This window comes from Chinchilla lanigera, unplaced genomic scaffold (genome assembly GCF_000276665.1).
Source record: "Chinchilla lanigera isolate Chin_1 unplaced genomic scaffold, ChiLan1.0 scaffold00011, whole genome shotgun sequence".
Classification (NCBI taxonomy): domain Eukaryota; kingdom Metazoa; phylum Chordata; class Mammalia; order Rodentia; family Chinchillidae; genus Chinchilla; species Chinchilla lanigera.
Window position 1 is genome coordinate 15,263,392 of NW_004955412.1, and position 20,380 is coordinate 15,283,771.

Sequence of the window (20,380 nt, forward strand, 5' to 3'; positions counted from 1 at the left end):
CTTTTGCCTGAGCCGGTTTTGATCCCTGGTTACCTTACTTGTAAGCAGGAGTCCTAACTGATCCAAACTACATCTCTCTTTTCTTTCCTCTTCACTGGTTCCTTCCCCTCTGCCTGTAATCAAGCCCAAGTCTCCCAAAATCATAGACGCCTCCCAAGCTGCCACTTTCTCCAACTCTTTGCCCTTATATTTTCTTCTAAGAGTCACACTTCTTGTGCTCAGTTCCTCAGTAACTTGCCCCCTGTTACCAACTCTCCCTTTACCATGTGCCACATCAACCCAAGTCACCTCTGCAGCAATGCCTTACGAAGTGTGGCCGTGTACCAGTCCTTTGGGAATCATGTGAGAAGTGGGTTTAAAATGTATATCCCTGGGTATCACACTGACCAAAGGATAAAAAAGCTCTAGAGATGGTCTACAAATCTGGAACTTACCAATGCACTCCACACAATTCTTGAACACAGTAAGGTTTAAGAATTATTGCATTAGAAAAGTTGCTCCTCAGAGCTTCTTATTTTTGTTTGCAAAAAGTTAAAATTATCCAGCTGTCTTGACCCACCTGCAGCACCTGACAGTCTTTGGAATTCACCCTTCTTTTGTTTGTGTCTTTGCAACAATCCATCTCTTCCCTCACAGTGGCTCCTGTTCTTGGTAACCCTGATACATGTAGTGTACTGGAGCCCTTTAATTAGAAACCCAATTTGTAAAGTAAGCCTAAGAATGTGAAGTAAAGGCCTTGTTTGGTCTTTATTTGCTCAACTGAGGCATCATAATCTTAGCTTGCTTGTTTCCAGCTTCCTAAATATTACTACACTTCCAGGCTTTATGATTTGAGTTTCTCCCTATCCCAACCTCTGAATGAGCTGAATTTATTATCAGATGTGGCCCAGTCTCACCAAAAAGAACAGTCAGCTCTCTTGTGCATTTCTTCTTCTAAGGGTTCCTCCATGCCCCAGTTTCTTAGTATAGTGGACTAAGGCTAGCTGGTCTTTAGTCAGTAGAAGGATGGCACTCTCACTGTCCAGGACATACTACAATGTCTACATTTAATATCTATTATTTTGTTAGGGTGGTCATTTCTCATAAGAAAAAACTAGAAACATATCTCTCAGAGAAATAACTCTGTTCAGTTTTCTTTCCTATCAGCAAGTTACACCCACAGTGCCCCAAACCCTGTCCCTTCAACGCTACTCAACTAGTTAGTTATATGAGCTATTTCAGGCATTAAGTTTCCTTCTTGTGAAAGCAGAATGGCAATCTGCGTGAGTCGGGTGCTTTCCACAGAAATAAGGGCTATCTCACATGTGCTGAATTTGCAATTCTCCTTCAGAAGAAGCCACTATCAGAAACAAATCTTGATTTCCGTAGCTCCCAGGAAGTTGAAATGAGTTTTCTGATATGAATTCAGGTTACAGAAGAGCGTCACTTAATCACATCGATAGAATCCTAGTACTATCTCAAGCAAGAGAGAGCTGTTCTGTAGATTACTTTATCATAAGTCCCTTCTTCCTAAATCATAATTCCAAGTGCAGTACCTTATCACAACTGGAGCCAGCCAGTTCCTCCCCTATGAAACCTATATTAATTCTGTCTGAGAGCTCAGGGATACTCATATTTTCAATTTATATACTCTCTGTTATTGATGTTATAGATCTGAGTCCTCAAAGTAGCCAACACTGTAATCTTTCAAAAATTTTGTCATCACTCTGAGGCCTCAGCTTCCATGCCCTTAAAGAGTTTGGATAGGATTTCTAAGTGTCCTTTTGATCCTTATAGTCTATGGGTCTGGGTGTCAAGGCTTTCAATAGTGCCCAGTGAGAAAAAAAATAAAGACAGGTCAAACTCTGACCCTGACCCACAAGTGAGTAGGCTGCTCCCAGACTTGTCTCAGAAAGATGATCTGTGCCCCAGGGAGTGGCCATGTGAGTTTGATGCTGTCCTTTCCACGCGTGTTTATAATGGTTATCTTGGCCTATTTGTTCTTTTCTAGAGTTGCATGCAGTGAGTGAATAATTTTAAAACTTAGTTTTCTCATTCTAAACTGGAAACTGGAAATTTTATAATATTTCTATTTGCAAAACATAATTCACTAATCAATCCTTCATTTATATTGCATGGACCAAAATTTTTTTAAAAATAACAAAACTCATTGATGGAAATACTCTTTGGATTAGTTGAAATGATTTGGGAACCTGCAAAAAAATTACTTCCAGATTCAAAATCTGTTTCATTTAAGTTTGTCTTCAACCTAATTCCCTGGCTCTTTTAAATACCTAAATAGTTCAACTAGAACATAAGCACACAAACTGTTTCACAATGAAAGAAATGTGTAAATCAATAAATTTATTTACTTAAGTGGTTCTCATTCTTTAGTTATAGGAATCTACACCCATGGTATGGTTACTGTGTAAAGATTTGTCTAATAAAATATGTGCTCATGTGTAGCATATGTTTATACACACATTTGTGTGTACCTCGCTGTTGAACCTTTCACCCAACAAATGCACATCCCCATCACCTTGCTGAATTTCCACACTAATATTGTTTGATGCTTTGAAATATTAAAGGTCTATAGTAAATTATTCTAAAGGTTACATACTCTTTGTCTTCATTATTTTGACTCAAATGACAAAAATATTCTGGGGATACTCTCAACAACTTATACTATAAGCTACAGTCTTACAAGTATTTAATTGCTTAAATGTTTTCATATTAATATCCCATAGGTAACAGAAATTCACTTCCAACCTATTTTAAATGAGAATTTCCCTTTAAGACAATGCTTAACAGTCATAAAAACTTAACCCAAAATTCACTAAAACCCCTTGTTATGGTTTGTGTCTAGATGTTCCCCCAAAGCCTCATGCAGTCATAGGGTGGGCTTCTAGAGTTTATGATTGACTCATTGTCCAATGCTGGGATTATGGGTGTGAGTGCTGCACCGCACCCCAGGGCGGGTAGCTTGCATACAATATAAGGGAGGGAAAGAGGCTTGCTCTTCCAGCTGCCACTCCTCCATTTTTGCTTTTGTTGCTTTTGCTATTTTCCACCGCCATGAAATGTTGCCCTCTGTCATGTGCCACCCTGCCTTGGAGCCAGCCAAGTATGGACTGAAACTTCCACAAACTGTGAGCTAAATGAACCTCTCCTTCCTTGATTTTGGGCATTGGGTATTTTGTCTCAGTAATGAAAGAAAAGTAACCAAGACATCCCTGCTTAGTTTAAATTTAGTATAAAATATGCCCTAGAATATACTCTGTGGAAATATTCTCTAAGGACAAAAGGAACTGTGTATTTATCCCCTTGAACTTCCATAACAATATACCACAGACCAAGGGGCTTAAGCAACTGAACCTTATTCCCTTGCAGTTCTGGAGGCTGGACACTCTAAGATCAAGGTGCAGCAGGGTTCATTTTCTTGTGAAGCTTGTAAATAACCACCTTCTTGACATGTCCTTGCATGGCAAAGGGAGAAAGAGCCCAAGATATCTAGTATCCTTTCTTATAAGGGCACCAGTCCCACCCCTGTGACCTCATCTAACCCTACTTACCTCCCAAAGACCCATATCTAAGTACCACCACATTTTGGTAGTTTAAGTTTAAAAATATAAACTTGGGAACAATGAAAACATAAGCATTTAATCATAATGTGTTTTTCAACATGCAGTGAAAAATACACTGCACATTCGGGCAGAAACAAAACAGAACCATAAATGTTTTCTACAATCTTATTATTGGTAGAAGTGTTGACATATACTGAGACTGGTATAGAATAAAGCAAACAAATAATTTCACTGATATCGTTCAGAACCAGTATCTTCAGCACAGAAAAGGAGATCCAGATGTAAGACCAAAACATTTGCTTAGGCCAGGCGTGGTGGCACACCCCTGTAACCCCAGCACTCAGGAGGCTGAGGCAGGAGGATCACTGCAAGTTTGAGATCAGTCTGAGCTACAAAGTGAGCTCAAGGCCAGCCTGAACTTCATAGTGAGACACTGTCTCAAAAAGACCAAAAAAAAAAAAAAAAATTGCCTAAAAACTTAGTAGTCCAGAACTTTAATTGGGAGTATCAGAAATCAATTTCTTAAAATGTTCTCTAGCTCTGAAGGCTCTAAAAATAAGGACTAAGCCAGTAGCAATTATCACCCCTCTTATTCAGACTGTGGTCTTTACAGCCCTTTTCTTCTTTTGTGAAGCCCTCTCCTAATAAAACAAACCAGGGATCTGAGCAGTAATGGCTGGTTCCTGGTAGAACATTTGCAAGATGAGTTTGTATTATCAGAAATCTAACAAAGACAGATGGGATCATGTCGAGAAAACTCAAAAGCCAACTTGAAGAGATTCCTATAAGCCAAAGATGAACTAACATAAGCATTAGCAAGAATAACAATAATTATTTAAACTCATTAAATATGTTAGAACCATAAATTCATAATGTTCACTTTTTAAGCTTTTTTTAAAAAAACTTCCTCTGTTATTTGGAGCTGTTAAGAAACAAATTCATTATTTGGAAATTGGCAAATCAGGAAAAGAATGAAGATTGATCTTATGTTTCTTGTTATGAACTGTCTCAAGAAAAACAAATAATTACTGAGCGACCTTTCGTTCTATAGATGTCTATTAGCTAATAAAAGGAAAAAGAAGTATAAAATTAGAATTTCACCATTTTAAAAACTTGATGGTTATCTTTTAAGTGTAAGTCACACTTTGCATAGACCCCTAAGCAAACTGAGACATAAAAATCAAATATAAGCTACCCTGATTTCTCTGAGGTGCTAGTTCTAGTCATAAATGAAACTTCAGACATTTTTTTCTTGATTCTGAATCAATAAACTATCAGTAAACTTGTACAATTCTACTTGTTCCAAAAGGGATGTAAGTTTATACTAGCCACTTACAACCAAAATCGATGTATTTTTTTCATTTATGCTTTATACATTGCACTGTAATTTCTTCAAGCTAAACTTCTTGGTATTTTTGTTTTGGAGTCTCCCAGTGCAAGAGCTGGTTCTCTATGCATAATAAACTCAAATTTTTAACCTAAGATGATTTTATTTTGACAATGGCTATTAGAAATTTTTAAGTTACATTGGTGGATTATATTTGTAGGAGATAGCCCAGATTTAGGTAATAAATATCAAAGGCTACTAACAATACAAAATGACACTAACCAGCTGTTCTATTCCTCTGGGTAGTTATACACACCATTTACCAAAACAATGGACCTTCGGTCTGATAAAGACTTCATATCTAGTTACTAAATCACAGTGAATATGAACAGCACAGAAACAAGAGAAAGACATGGCAAGCAATCAGCAAAATCCAAAAACAGGAAACTCCTCTCTTATACAACACAGAAATTGCAAATGCTGCTGAGCTATATCCCAAAGGGAGAAAAACAAGGAAGGGAAACTTAGCATTGAAAGGAGGTTTTAAAACCCATCAACTTGGTGCAAGGTATAAACTTTATGTGGATCTTGAGTCAAATAAAAAGAAAAATTGGATACAATAGGATGTTTGGACACTCTCAATATATTTATGGATAAAATGATAGACTTTCTAGGATTTGCTTCAAAGCAACTGATGAAATGGAAGAACAAGAGAAGGGCTATTATGAAATGAAATTGGCTATAATTTAATAATGCAGGGCAGTGGGTTCAGGAGTGCTTATTACACCATTCTCTCTGCTTTGATATGTGTTTGAAATTTCTCATAATAAAAAGCTAAAAACAATTTTGTGAGCTCTGAACTCATTAAAAGTAGAAGATTGGAGGGGGAAAAAATCAATTATTTCACCGCTCTAATAGGGAACAGGGTTCCAGGGTTAATGATTTGTTGCATTTCCTTCTGGTATTTTTCCTACATATTTTATACAGTACTTTTTTCATTTGATGCAGTATTTTTTTTTCATTTTGTGTTGTTTGCTTAGCATTTTATTCATCCAGCAAAGGAATATATTCATCAATAAATATTTGTTGGAAAAATGAATAAATCATTTTTATGCTGCCACACATTCTTTAAACCTGTCTTTAATAAGTGTGTGATGCTTCATTTGTCATGTACTCAAGTGGGATGCCCTGCAGTCTAGTGTAGTAGTTCAGTGTTCCGCCACAAGTCCAGACTTGGATTCAGATCCTAGCTGTGTGAGTACTATGGATTAAATGTAGACATTGTCCCCCTCAAGACACATGCTAAGGGCTTTTCCCCAGCATGGCGCCACTGGGAAATGCTATGCACCTAAGGAAGAGGTCCTTAGATCATTGAGAGTGTGCCCTTGAGGGGGATAGTGGGACCCCAAGCCCTTCCTGTCTCTCTCCTCTCCTTTCCTCCCCAACTCAACTCAACCCAACCCTCTCTCTCTCTCTCTCTCTCTCTCTCTCTCTCTCTCTCTCTCTCTCTCTCTCTGTGCCATGCAATGAGTGGTTTGCTTCACCACATTCCTGCCATGATATGCTGCCCTCATCAGAGGCCCAGTCAACCTTTGACTCTAGAACAACAAGTCAAGATAAATCTCTTCTCCTTATAAATTAATCGCCTGCAGTATTTCGTTATACCAATGCAAAACTGACTAATACAATGAACTTCTGCAAGATAAACTCAATAAATATTAGTTTTCCACTTTCTAAAATTTCTCCCTCTCCCTCTCCCTCTTCCTTTTTTGTTTTGTTTTGTTTTGTTTTGTTTGTTTTTAGACAGAGTCTCACTACGTAGTCCAGGGTGGCCTTGAACTCACAGTGACCCTCCTGCCCTAGCCTCCCGAGTATCGGAATTACAGGCATGTGCCAACACACCAGGCTTATATTTAACTCGAAATTTTCCTGTGAGAGAAAAAAAAATGACCTAACATATATGCTGTTTTCCTTTTTCTCACTTATTAGGGAAAACCAATATCTGCATGAATATAATTTCATCTTTGTTTTGGATTATTTCCTCAGGTTAGAATATTTGAAAAGAAAATATGGATCGAACAAAATAAATGAGCACTTCTATAGTATTGGTCACAATTGCCAAATTGCTTTCCCAAAGGATTACAACAATTTTCAGTGCCCTGTGTTTTACCACCTTTGCAACAGTAATGGCTATTATTTTAATATAAATTTAATAGACATTCTCCATATTTTAGGGCTTCCTTTTATTTGTATTTAAAATTATTTTATCCTGACAAATATATGTGTGTACATGTATGTATATTATAAAGCTTGCCATTTTAACCATTCAGAAGCTTACAATTTGGCAGTATTACTAACATTCACAATACTATAAAACCACCACTATTCTCTATCTCTAAATTTTTTTCATTATCCCGGAAAGAAATTCTGTTACCATTAAACAATAACTTCCCATTCCAACTTCCAGTCCCAGGTAACCTCTCCTCTCCTCATTCTTTGTTGTTGTTTTTTGTTTTTGTTTGTGTTTTTTTTTTGGTTTTTTGGTTTTTTGGTTTTGTCTTTTTGAGACAGGGTCTCGTTATGCAGTTCAAGCTGGCCTTGAGCTCACTTTGTAGCCCAGGCTGGTCTCGAACTCGCAACGATCCTCCTGCCTCAGCCTCCTGAGTGCTGGGATTACAGGTGTGCATCACCATGCCCAGCTCTCCTCATTCTTCAGTCTCTATGAATTTGCCTGTTTAGATAATCCACTTAAGTACTTCCCTTCCCCTTTTTCTTCATGCGGTCAGATTGTCTTGTTGATATCAAACGTGAGCTAAGGATATCATCCTCTACTTGTTCAGTACCAGGTCCATGCCATTTCATCTAAATCTCGCAATAGTTATTTGATATACAGTTCATCCTTCAGAAAATAAGGCCCACTCATTTAAGGCCACATAGCTAATAAACAACAGTATCAGAATTTATGCCCAAGTATCAATTCCCCCGCACTGGCTTTTATAGATTGAATTATGTTGCAACTCTATTAGCAATCGTATGGGTACTAAAATTGCACAGGAATCAAAAGCGAGTCAAGACCATTCTGAACTATTTTTTCTTAGCCAATCATCTTTAATGCCCCATTTTGTATTGTGTTTTGGCACCTTACTATTAGCAGCATGAACTGAGAGCTTGTTTAAAATGCAGAACCCCGGACAACTAAATCACAATCTAAATTACAAGATACCCAGGAAAGTCTTATGCACATGAAAGCTGAGGAACGACCATGTTAGTAAATTGAAACAAAAAGCATTTTGATTATTTAATGATTATGGGCCATTTAAATCTAATTGTTAACTGATCCAATCCTCTTAGCATAAATATTATGCTCCACTATTCTTCGTCTTAATAAGTATTGTGTCAGTGAATTAAAATGAAGTCTGGCAAAAACCTGATGGGAGCACTCATTAGCCTATGAGCTGCAGATTAGATAGACAGTTCAGGTTTCTGGCCTCCTATCTGAACCGCCAAGGAATTCAAACTTGCCTTTAGACTTAGAGAGTGAAATCTTCTCAACTTAGCTCTCAAGGTTTCCCATGGAATCCAATTCTCCTAACCCATTCCAGAAGCAAATTTATCTGCCCTGTTTTAAGTTAGTAGTCCTCAACCAGATCTAGATGATCTTCAATTATTTCCAGGTTGACCAAGCATTAGCATTTTGGCCAACATAGTCATTTCTTGGTTTCCACAGGGGATTGGCTCTAGGATCCCTGTGAATTATTTTTAGATTACTTACAATACCAAATTCAAGATAAATGCTATGTAAATAGCTGTTATACTGTATGGTTTGGGAGATAATGACAAGGAAAATAAAGTCTATTTCTTTTCTAAATATTTTTAATCCATGGTTGGTTGGTCTGTGGATGTGGAGCTCACGGATAGGGAGGATCAACTACTAGATATAGGAGAAAGTGATTCTGTGCCAGTTATAGGCCTGGCTCAAAGCAAGTGCCACACTAAGTGTCACACCCTAGGTCTTAGCATAATCGTAAGGTAGAAGGAGACTGGTTGGGCCCCTGAATCACCATTGGAGTACAGCTCTCCAATGGACTAGCACAATCAGCATCAACATAAACACTTGTATTGATGAGACAGAGATTTGAGGTTATAGTGGCTAGATAACTCTGCCACTCCAGATTGGAATTCAACCCCAAAAGCCCTAAAAGCTTCCTTTTTGGAGCATTAGAGACAAGAGTGAGTGAAAGTAGCTGCCTGTATATTATCCAGGTCCACTCAAACACACAGAAGGACATTTCTCCAGGAAGTAATTGTTATGGTTTGTGTCTGCATGTCCCCACAAAGCCTCATGCAGTCATGGGGCGTGCTTCTAGAGTTTATGATTGATTCATGGTCCAATGTTGGAATTATGGATGTGAGTGCTACACCCGCCCTGGGGCAGATAGTTTGCATACAATGTAAGGGAGGGAAAGAGGCTGCTTGCTGATACTCCTCCCTTTTGCTTTCATTGTTTTTTGAACTGTTGCCCTCTGCCGTGTGCCACCCTGCCTTGGAGCCAGCCAAGTATGGACTGAAACCTCCACAAACTGTAAGCTAAATAAACCCTTCCTTCCTTAATTTTGGGCATCAGGTATTTTGTCTCAGCAATGAGAGAAAAGTAACCAAGACAGTAATATTTTGTAAGACCCATATAAACTAGTTTTACAACTAAGGAATTAAATTCCTATATTGTAATAGAAATGAAAGTCATATGTGAAGTTAGAGAATTGTCATCCAACAAGTAATTATTTGCAAGAGTAGCAATATATTCAGTATGTAGATGCCTTCTGGAACAAATACCTTATTTAAATGCTTATTGTAGATTTGTTCTTAGAACCAATTGATGATCCTATTTTATATACTTACTACATATGAGTGAGCAGTTAGAAATCTTATCTCAAGTGGAATATAAAGTGAAAAGCAACGATTCTTGCAACAGTAAGGATTGCATAAAAAGATACTTTTGAGCACTGAGTATAGAATTATCACAAAAACCATCAGAGCATAGAAATTGATTTCTAAGGGGCTGGGGATTTAGCTCAGCAGCAAAGCACCTGCCTGGCAAGCGCAAGGTTGTGAGTTCGATTCCCGGTAACAGAGAAAAACCAAAAAAAAAAAAAAGAAATTGATTTCTAAAAACAGTAAATAATATTATAAGTGTTGTGTGGTATGAAATTAGAACAAGTTTTCATGTCCAAATTCACTCTGATTTTTATCAATACTGACATTTTGCTGAAGGCAATCAGTGTCTTACTGAAAGACCAAATAGTGATGATGATTTTGAAAGTGTTTAATTGTCTGTTTTCTTAAAACAAAGACAATTTGTATAATTTCTAATGAATCTGCAGAGTCCATGGGGCCCCTTGGGGAGGACCCTGGATGAGCACAGTGGACTGCGCAAGGTTTTGGGGCAAAGAGTGGCAGCACAGCAAGCATATTTTGGGAGGATAAAGCTTCCATTGAGTGCAGGATGGGTAACATGAAGAGGAAGCTAGAGGTATTACCAATGCCAGTTAGAAGGTTTTACAAGGATCCAGAGAGTGAATAACTGGAACAACCCCAATAAAACCGAGAAAGACAGAGGAAAGAAATAAATGGAGAACAAAAGATAGTTTGGAAGGAATAACTGGAGAGAGGGGAAAAATTATGAAAGTCCTAAACCTGGGTGCCAGAAGGGCAAAGGCCTGACAGGGGTGCTGGAAGTGCTGCTGGGGAAGGAGGAAAGCAATGGTGAGATGCCATCCTCATAAAGGCTCAGGCAACACACAGGGCGCCATTTTGTTAGAGAAGCTATGTGACCATGTTGTAAAAGCAGAAACATGGTCAGTATGTCAGTAAAACAAAGAAACATATGGGTCAGCCTAAGAGAGACTTCTGGAGACAGCCCTCTACCCAGAAAGCACAGCACATCGAGTCAGGCAGATTTGTTTCTGAATCCTGGTCCTGTCCCTTAGGAGACTGTGTGACCTAGGGCAGTTTACTGAACCTGGTGGGCTGTGGTGTTCTCCACTATAAAGTGAGATAAGCCATAGGTTAAGGTAGATATTTGTTAAACAGAAAAGATTATTCTTATCTTGATTCACTGAGACTGTTCTCCAAGCACACATTAAATATGCCATTTCCTGGGATCTCAGAGACAAATCTTTTTTTTTTTTTAATTTTAGAAATAAAAGGAGGAAAATACTAACAGATCGACAACGTTTTACAAAATAGCAAAGGATCAGTACAGACATTACAGAGTTACAAACAGAGTGGTAGGGAATTAAAAATGCTTATTGTATTACATATTGATATCTTCAATGTAGTTTCTCATGAAAACACATATAGACTTACAAAGCTAATCAACCAATGACAAATCATTTTTTAATTCCCTCTCCTTTGACCCATCTGTAAAACAAAAATAATATTATTTATATCTGTGGTACGCAAATACCATTTGTTCATCAAAATCAACTATGAAATATTTTTTAAGATATGGATTCCTGAGCATTAATCTAAGAACTTCTGTTCAGTACTTCTGGGTGAGTATCCAGGCATGAATACCTTTCTAGATGAAAACCACTAATAATCCATAACTTAAAAAGCTGCAAGGAGATTGAATACAACAGTCATTGCAAGTCCATACAGCACAATTCCTGACACACAGTACTTCCTTAACAAGTGGTACTGGTTTGGAGTGGTAGGGATGTAGTTGGTGGAAGTGCAGTAGGGGGTGTTGAGGGACCTTGGCAGAGGCTGGATTATGTTAGTGGAGGCAGAAAGTGGTAGAGCCCAGGTCCTTGATGATTGAGGCTGTCTCTGGTAGAACATCAGGAGGCAGCAAATGAGACATTCCCAACAGGAACATCTGTTGGTTCTTGCTTCAGTTAGAATTATTTCCCTGGGCTAAATCAGAGGAGAGGGAGTTCTCTGGAGTTCTCTGGTTGAACCCTGTTCTCTGAGGTAAGGAATAAAACTGAAACCACAAACTGCAAAACTGTACTATGACTTACAAATCAGATCAATTATTCCATGCCTTGCAACATCAACTGACAGCAAACTGTTTTAACACCAGCTCATACAGAGGCAAATACTCTCTGCTAAGACTATGTGGAAGATGAGTTAACAGTGACTGGGTGGACTTAAGCTGCAGAGACAAGACCACTGACTACTCCAGCAGTTCTCTTCATGTAGACCCCTGCCCAGACCCCACTTACTAACTTCCATTCTACAACCACTCTATCACAAAAGCACACTAATATCCTCCTTTTGAGAGTCTGTCAAGGCAAGCCCTGTTGTAGGCAGGGTTTGCAAGGAAATAGATTTAATATGGCACACATAATTTATAGGGTTATTTTATAATATTCACCCCAAAAGTCAAATGCAAAAGAGTGCAAGAGATCTTTCCATGCATAGAGACTCAAAGAATCTTGCTGGGGGCCTGGATCCAATTGCAGTGTCCTGCATGAGTCCTAGCTGAAGACCTAGAGCTCATGGCAATGTCTTCCACTAGTCTAGCTGAAGCCTAGAGCCCACGACAATGTCTCAAGCAAGTTTGTATCAGGATCTGCACTGGGAAGGCCCAAAGGTCAGGGGTGGAAGCTAGAAAGTCTGCACCAATGTAATGAAGGATCTGTGCCAGCAGGCTGAGTGATCTGCACCGGAGCCAGGAAGCAACACTCAAGGTAAGGACCAGAGCTTCCCTGAAGAAAACCACAGCCATCCTCAGCAACAGTGAGGACCCTAACTCCTCTGACAATGAGAACAGCTAAGTTTGATATCAGGAAAACGGCATGACAAGCTTCTCCAGGAGAATCAATAGCATCATTTCCCCCTCCAGTTCTCCTCTTCTGCTGCTGGCAACAGTCCTCAGGTGGGCCTTCCACATCCAGCCCCACACTGACTGAGTTCAATTGAGTGTTACAAGTTGACCATTAGTTAATCCACTGCAAGTCCTAAGCAAACACTATGACCCTGAAGTTCCCTAATCTTCCAGCCTTAGAGTCGAAGCTGTCCAGCCAGGCAGCCACCATCTCTGCTATAACATCTCTCTCTCTATTTCTCATTTGCCTCCTTATGGAATATTCCTCTTTCTCCTTCTCTCAGTCCAAGCCCATTTTGCCCTATTCTGCTGCCTCCAAAGTGCTCTCCCTGAGGCTGGTCTTAAAAAGAAGTCTTCTCTAACTCTTATTGACATCCACCTCCAGGCAGGGCTCCTCCATTCCTCTAACTCTCAGTCTCAGAGCTCTTCCCTCCCAGCTGAAGAAGCCAGAGCAGAAGCCTCTACTCCTTCATTCACCTCCTGTTTTCTCACCAACAATTTACTTTGCTACGATTTAATAAATACACATAGAAGATATTTTTATCAAAGCACCAGGGCTGCTTTGCCTCAAATGTCAATATTAGAAATTCATCACTACCCCTTACCAGGCAGGAAGTGAATGTGAGGAGGAAAAAACTTGCTGTAGGACTTCTGTGCCTTCCTCACTGCTGGTAACAAATGGTTCCCAACAATAACAACAAAAATACCAGGCACGCTTGATGAAAAACGTGCACACCAAAGCAGAAAGACAGAGATGGAAGACAAGTTAACAACCATTACTACCAGTTACATTCTACATTTGAAGACAGTGGATGTGCGTGCACAGAAATTGCATCAGGCCATAATTAGGCCTTTATTTAATTAGAAAAGCAGACAAATTTTTACAGATTTAATATTTTTCACATCAGACATTGCACTCAAACACCAGGCCACTGAGTTCAAAACCATGCACCTGCTAATCCTGCTGCACACAAGACCTGAGGTCAAACTCAGCCAGTCTGACCTCCTAGGCAATATTCTTTGGTGAGACTAGCAGTGTGGGGTTTAGAGGATCAATTGCTTCAAACAGCTGCCACCCCAGGACTGCCTTCCCTACCCGCTTCATGGGCTGTCCTTGAAATGTCCACAGTGGCTCTCATCTTAGTCATCACTAGAACATCATCAGTGTTTTATTTCCCCAACTTGCTCAGGGGAGCAGCTGTCCCACCCCAGACCTGCTACTGCCCCAACCATGGCAGGAGGCCTGTGAGTGCAGAGGCAGCCCTGAGTTATATCCTCGAAGCCCACCTTTTCCTGCTCAGAAGCTTGGCCAGTAGAGAACCCTGGGAACCAGAGGGCTGCTTACCACCAAGATTTTGCAGTGGGACTTGATTACTAGGTGGTTAAAAAAAAATATCAAACAGAAAAAAATCAAGTGAGTTGTTTTGCTTCAAGCCATCCCGAGGGAGCCTCTGCAAGCCATTACGGTGAGTCCTAGAAGCAGTGCCTTCCCCAGGGTGTCTTGCTTTCACAAATACTGAGAAACCAAAGAAAATAGCATGAAGTTTCAGAGCTTCTAAGAACCCCTGAAGAGACCTGAGTTCCCTCAGGTGGCTGCTGGCTCTATGTGTTCACAGTAAGAGCAAGAGTCAGAAGTGAGAGGAAAGGATGAAGTGAAATCTCAGAACCAGCCCGCTGGAAAACAGAGCCCTTCATACTCACATCTTTCATCCCCCAAAGGCCAGGTAGTGCCAAACTGGAGACGTTTCCTTTCATTCATTCAGCACCTATTAGGCATCAAGGGTTTCAGCAGTCTCTGCCTTATTAGAACTGTTTTAATGGGGAAATAAACAAATCATGGTGTTCATGCACGCAAGCAAGTTAAAGGCTGCAGCCTTCAAGAGAGGGAGGAAGACCTAACATTCAAGGCAGGAAGAGGTTCCTAGAGGAAGTCACATCGAAACTGAAGCAACAGAGGGGGAAATGGGTGCTCCAGACAGCTTGGCCAAAGGCCATGGAATGACAAAGAGAGTTGCCATTTTCTAGACTCAGCCTGCCTTGCAGTGAAAGGGCAAGCCTACGCACAGGCTTGGCTTCCTTCTTCTCTGCCCGCAGGCTGAGTTTATTGAACTGCTTATCATTTTCCAGCCAACTGAATCTCATCAGATAAGGTTGAATCTATGTTTATAAAAGATGACAAGAGACCCTGTCCACGTTGCTCAATCACCATCTGCACCACCACCCCATCCCAAGAGAGAAGCCCACCTCTTGGAGTCTAGGTTACTCTCAGAGTCTCTTTAAGGTACCTGTGTGAGACTACTGGGCTCTCAATGTATTCGATGCCTTTCCAGCAGACCTGCCCCCTACCTCACTCTGACAACTGGGAAAGGCAGGGTCATGCCACTGTGCCTAGAGGAGATTATGCCCTAGCCCTGAGAATGTGAGAAGTCAGGTAGAGGAGGCCCATGTTAGGCTTGGTCAGCGCCTTCTAGTCAACCTCTAGCTGTTCTCAGCTCCTCCTCATTGTCATGGAAAGCACCTGAAATTAAGCATTCTGGATTATTTTGCCTGAAGGAAAGATGGGAAGGTTTAGAAGTTTATATAGCAGTGAGAGAAAAGAGGAGACTAAAATTCTTAGACTAAAGTAAGTTCCACATGATTTACTTAATTTTTAAAACTATCTATGCTTCAGATGCCAAGAGAAATCAAGAAATAACCTAAGACTCTTGATGCCATGGGAGGCAACCAAATTTTCCAGTACAAGTCAGAGCACCTAGAAGTTGCATTCCTTTAAGAAGTATCTTATTTTAGGCAAAAATTTTAAAAAAATGTTAAAAATGATTCCTTAGACAGGTGTATAGGGGTAGCAACAATTCACATTCATATAGAGTGTACAAAGCTTTATCATCATGATATTGGATGCTTTCACAAATCAAATGAGATTTAAAAGAAGATATAATCATCATTTGACAGATGATAAAGCTCAGGTATGTGTGTTCTAACAGAAAGGACACAAATTTTGGATGTAAAAGATATAGATTCAAGCACTACCCATCAACTGGATTGCAAAAACAATTGTGTATGTGTATATATCACTATTTAATCCTTAGACATGTGGTTGTTTTTTCCTTATTTCCAATTCTTTGTAAAGGATGAAAAACAAATAACTGAAATGTAGTGAGCTGCGGGCTGGAGAAGGTGTGTATAAGTATGCAGCGGTGGGGAGTGAGAGATGAGGTTTCTCACAGTGAGACAAAGGTGAGGGAGAGTGCATTGAGGGGGTGACACATCTGGTAGAGTTTAAGAATGAGAGAGAATGCATGAGTTAAGAGAGTGGAAAGGACATTTAGACAGGGAGTGTAGAAAAGACCCTCATCGTGCTACAACAGCACATGCTCAGAGAAAAGCGAATAATTCAGTAGGACTGGGAGGGTGAGGACATCATGGCAGATAGAAGGGTTAGAGTACCAGCCAGGGTCAGATATAAGAAACTTTGAACGTCAGCACAAGGAATTTTGATCTTCTTTTCTAGCAGTATTGGAGAGCCAGTGAAGAGATAGAAAGCCAGTGAATTAAGATTTGTGTTGTTGGACTTTCTCTAAGCAGGATAGATTTGAGAAGTGAGACTGGAGGCATTTATGATACTGCACTTGGAGTCCAGGTAAAATATAAGAAAGATATTCAGATAACCATTGAGATGGCCAAGCGGAGATAAATTACTAATTTATTTGCAAAAATGTCATTAGAGAACTTGGTAGTCCATCAGAGGTGCTGGAAAAAGGCAAGAAAGAGGCAGAGATACTGCTGAGTTTCAAGTTTGCATGGATAGGTAAATGGAGGGGTCACGAATGAAGTTAGAAGACACCGGTGTAAGAAAAGGCAATGAGGAGCTTCGCATTTGGAGAGTCTTGTTCAGTGTGCACAGGGAGCTTCCCAGCAGCCCCTGAGAAGATTGGAAAGAGTCTAGAGAAGAGTGCACCCTGGAGTTCTGTCAGTGGCCTTCGAGTCATCACTGGATGGGTAATGGCTTAAGTGATGGGACAGAACGAGATGAGTCAGGGAGAGGAGCTAATCCATGTTGGTTGTACACAGGAGCAAGAGTGAAGTGCCCATCTGCACAAGAATTTAGAAATAGGGAAATATAGCCATCCTCCCAAGAATTAAGTAATATTGTGCAAACGCAATGGATATAATGAGCCAGTTGTGGGAGTGAACTGGATGTCTATAGCTGCATTCACACAAGTTACCTGATGTTACCTCCTGACTTTGGACTTTCTCTTTGACTTCGAGACCAGGCATTCTGCAGCAGCCTTGCCTGCAGCCTAAAGAGGGAACAGTCAGTGTACCAAGAGCATCCCAAAGAAACCAGATGAGACCCAAGGTTGAACCATGTCCCAACTGTTTGCTTCTCCAGTTACATAATCAAATAAATTGTTAATAACCCTGCCGTTATTTTAAGTTGATTTCAGTTGGATGTCCTGAGTGAGTTTGGAAGCAGGGCAAGAAGGAGAAATGAAAGAATCTCAGTAAGACCTATTTGCCCAGGGGCCAGGAGAACAAGAATGCTTAGCCCATTTTCCTGCCTCATTAGATGACGTTGAAGATTAAAGCAGGCAGGAAATGTGAATGTGTGTCCAAAGTGGTAAACTGCAGTAGCAATGTAGGGCAGGACCTCTGGTGATCTGCCTTCCCTTCCCCCAGTACAGAGCCCAGAGCCTACACTATTCAACCCCTGGAATTGCTGGGGCCCACACTGACCCCTCCCTTTCTGTACTCGCAGCTGAAGGAGCAGCAGGGAGGATTGGATAGTGATCATCTAACACCTGCAAAAATGACCCATGATTGCAGAACCTCAGGCACTGCCCTCAGTCAAGATATTTCTAAACACCCCCCCAAAAGGGTAAGAGGGGTGGTATCTTTGAGAAGCAATGTCCCCATGCTCTCCAGGGAAACACTCACCCCTTGATCATGCTGGACCACACTGGGTTGCACTTGTAGAAGACAAAGAGGAGAGTGAATAAATACTAGAAGTCTTTGGTACAGGATGGGGGGGTGGGAAGGTAGGAGGCATATTTCAAAAGCTTTTCTAAATTTAATTATATGTCATTTTCTAATTGTATTTCATAATTGTATAATTATCCCCAAGTATTTTTCTGTAAGTAATAGAACTAGTAATTACACACTAATTGAAATGTGTAATCTCATCATTCGATATGTAAATATATAATAGTGTGAAGATAAGGTAATTAAAATTCCAAGGATGACTGCCACAAAAACCTGTGGCATGTTCCTGCTTCTGTCCCAGGATTCCCTGCTCCAATGGGCTTTGAAATTCCACCTAGACGGGGAAGACAAGCTCCAAGCTCTGGAAGCATATGAAGAGACAGCACATTTGCCAGCAAACACAGGCAGTAGGTAGTAGGATTGTTCACCTCCCCACAGCCCTCCCCAGAATATCGCCTTGAGATTTCCCATTTTCATTCTTCCCCATAGGCTGAAAGCCACTGAATATGAGCTGTGTGTTAACTCCCTCCATTCCACTTGAATACAGGGTTCTGAGAGGGCTACACCGACCATGACTCCAGGCCTCACCGACACACAAAAGGGAAATTTAATTTATCCTCTTAACACCGTGTTTTAGCTACTTTCCAGTTGCTAGGACAAAATATCTAACACTCACAACTTAAAGAAGGAAAATTTTATTTTAACTCACAGTTTGGCTCTGCCATACAGAAGGACAAGCTTAAGACATCTATAGGTAAATGGATGCACCCTGAGACCATACCCTTAAGTGAAACAAATCGGACACAGAATCTCACTTGAGCATCGCTTCCTGACTCTGGAGGGGAAGATGACACAATGCTCAGTCGCGGCCAGTGTAGCCCTCTCAGAATTCAGTATTCAAGTGGAATGGAGGGAGTTAACACACAGCTCATATTCAGCGCCTTTCAGCCATATGGGGAAGAAGACCTAGAACCCATAACATGTGTAAATACCACATTGTTTCTCTGGTGTGAGAAACTGAAAGTGTGAATAACTCAGTTTGTAGAGGTTTCAGTTCATAGCCGCTGTCTCCAAGGCAGCAGGGCAGCATGGCAGAGAGGTACGGTACAGAAGGAAGTGTTCGTGGTAGGAGGTCAGGAATCAGAGCAGAATCAAGGCAGGAGAAATGATATGTGTGTATTGTTCCAGGCACCACCCAGTGTGCTGGTTTCGGATTTTTGGAAGGAGAAACAATATAATACAGGACACATAGTTTATAAGATTATTTATAGTAGTCACCCAAAGAATGATACACAAAAGAGTGCAGGAAATCTGTCCACACACTAAACACCAAAGAGTCCAGCTGAGGGCCTGGATCACACAGTAATGTCCTGCATGAGTTCAGCTGAAGACCTAGAACCCATAACAATGCCTCCCATGAGTCCAGCTGGAGGGTTAGAGCCCATGACAATGTCTCATGCAGGCCTGTTTCACAGATCTGTACTGGGAAGGCCCAAAGGTCAGTGGTAGAAGCCAGAAAGTCTGTGCCAGTGGGATGAAGGATCGTGCTAACTGGCTGAGGGATCTACACTGGAGCCAGGAAGTAATGCTCAAAATAAGAAACAGAGCTCCCCTAAAAAGTACCACAATCATCCTCAGCAACAGTGACATCCAGAGCTTCTCTAATGATCAGGGCAGATGTGCTCCCATCAGGAAAGCCAGAGACAAAGCTTCTCCAAGAGACTGAGCAGTGCATCATCTTCCCCACCAGAGTCAGGAAGCAATACTCAAAGTGAGGGCCAGAGCTTCCCCAAAGTGACCCAAAGCCATTCTCAGCAACAACAATGTCCTGAGCTCCATGGAGGATGAAAACAGCCAAGTTCATCAGGAAAGCCAGCATGATAAACTCCTCCAAGAGAACCAACAGCTCCTTACAGCTTCTCTCAGCTCCCAACAGCCTCCCAACAACTTCTACCAGCTCCCAACAGCCTTTCTTCTTCTCCAGTTCTGCCTCTTATGCTGCTGGCAACAGTTCCCAGGTGGGCCTCCCACACCCAGCACCACGTTCACTCAGTTCAACTGGAGATTACTTGTCAATTCACTGCACCCAATGACCCACCTCTTCCACAAGGCTTCTCCTCCCAACATCACACCCAGCTATAAACCTATCAGTAGACTAAGCCAGGATCACACAATGATCCAATCACCTCCTCAAAATCCCCGTGAGCACATGAGGCTTTGGGGTGGTATCCACACGCAAGATGTAACACCCTGGAAACACCCACAACTAGCCATAGATTGGTATGCAAAGCTTCACACTTGCAGAGAACCCTATCAATCAGGACCACTATGCACATGGCTTTAGCCTCCCAGACAATCCCAGGATGGAAGCAGAGAACCAGCCTCGGCCATAGCTTCCAGCTTCCTCATCCTGGGCTATGATCAGAATTCTTTCCTTAACTAAAGTTTACTCCTACTCCTCTGAGCCCTCATCCTTGGCAAGCCACGTCCAGTTTGCCAAAGTATACTGTTGATCCAGTTTATCAACATTCCACACCTTTGATACCTAACCAAGTGCTTCCTAGTAAGATTTTACTCTGCCCACTGTCTCTAAATCCTCATTTGTCCTCATTGTATTCAGAGACAAATTTGTTCTCTCCCTTATTGAAATTGTCTTGAACCCTGTTATGGCTT